Source organism: Anarrhichthys ocellatus, unplaced genomic scaffold, assembly GCF_004355925.1.
Source record: "Anarrhichthys ocellatus isolate YVR2014 unplaced genomic scaffold, GSC_Weel_1.0 scaffold134, whole genome shotgun sequence".
In the NCBI taxonomy this organism is placed as follows: Eukaryota; Metazoa; Chordata; class Actinopteri; order Perciformes; family Anarhichadidae; genus Anarrhichthys; species Anarrhichthys ocellatus.
The window spans coordinates 441,199-442,915 of record NW_022280164.1 but is presented as its reverse complement, the minus strand read 5'-3'; positions in this window follow the sequence as shown (position 1 = coordinate 442,915).

The window sequence follows — 1,717 nt, the reverse complement described above, 5'->3', positions numbered from 1 at the left end:
TACTGGGCCATGGAGACCAGGGTCCCTCAGGTTGCCAACCTGATGTCATCTAAGAGGTTCAGGCTGCTGAAAAGGGTTGTCCACTTCTGTGGACAACACCGAGATCCCTGGCACCAGTGACCGCTTCTTCAAAGTCCGGCCTCTCTTCAGCTTCCTCACTACCGCCTTCCTGCTTGAGCCACAGACCCCCAAACAGTCTGTGGATGAGGTGATGGTTGCCTACAAAGGGAAGACAGCCGGCAACCTGAGGCAGTATATAAAAAGCAAGCCACACAAGTGGGGTTTTAAGTTGTTTGCCAGGGCCTCTGAGGATGGCTTCATCCATGACATGGTGCTATACCAGGGCAAGACTACCGTGGAGGGCCATGATGCCTCCCTAACACCTGAACAAAAAGCCTTGGGTGCCACCAGCCAGATTGTCTCTGTCCTGGCCAGTTCCATGTCCTCCCTCACTACCACAGCCATCTTTGCTGATAACTTTTTCAGCAGCCTGGAGCTGGTGCGGTACCTCCGAGACCATAACTGCAGGTACACGGGGACAGCCAGGGACAATAGGATCAGAAAGCCGACACTCAAGGCCGTCAAAGAGATGGAGAAAAAGACTGTCCCTCGTGGTACATGTGACTACGTCACTAGTGATGATGGGATACTGGCCGTGACGTGGAAGGACAACAAAACGGTCACTCTGCTGTCAACAGACGTGGGGGTCGAGCCGATGTCCTCAGTCATAAGGTACTGCAGAGAGACCACGACAAAGGAGCCTGTGAGCTGTCCAGCTGTCATCAGGAGTTACAATGCCAACATGGGGGGCATTGACAAGAGTGACATGTTGGTCCACCTCTACCGCACCCCCATGAAGTTCAAGAGGTGGTACTTACGACTCTTTGCATACTCCATTGATGTCAGCCTCACAAATGCCTGGATTATGTACATCCGGGACTGCAAGGCCCTTGGTGTCAAAGGCGTGTCTGAAGTATTTCAGAATCAAGGTGTTTAGGGCTGCCAGCAGCCAGAGACCAGCCACCTCTAGCTCCAGAAGGAGCTCAATGGCCTCTGTTGACAGCCTGACCCGCATTACTGAGATCCCTAAGCCTGTCCGGGGACACCGCAGCCACACCCCAAATGACGCTGAGCGGTTCAATCTGTCCCTCTTCCATGCCCCCCCCCGTCTATGCCAAACGCCAGACCTGCAAGTACTGCAGCCGGAAAGGCAACATAATAAGATCAAATGTGGTTTGCAGGGTCTGCAAGGTCCACCTCTGCATGAACAGTGAGCGCAACTGCTTCATCAGTTACCATGAAGAAGTGGCCTAATGTTGTGGCCTAATGTTGATGTGTATGTTGACTGTTCCAGTACCAGCATGTGTTTTAATGTTCTAAAAGTGATGTTATAATGTTAATAAATACATGTTCCTTTCACCTTGTATGTGTATTTCTTGTATTTTTTTATATACACTTCTTGTATTTTTTTTATACCACAAACGGGCAAGGAACCAAATATGATAACTTCGTTGATGTTGATTTTCTACCTGAAAATATATATATTTTTTAAATATCGCAACAGTAAAATAGTATTGTTATGTCCTCCAATAGCACTCTAGGGTTGACATTTTGAATTTCAAAATATTTCAATGAGTGCCCTGTAAAGGGTTAAGCTAAGGAAAATAAGGCATCCCACTGCCAAGATTTCAGTTGATTCAAGGGTCTCCTTCATGAA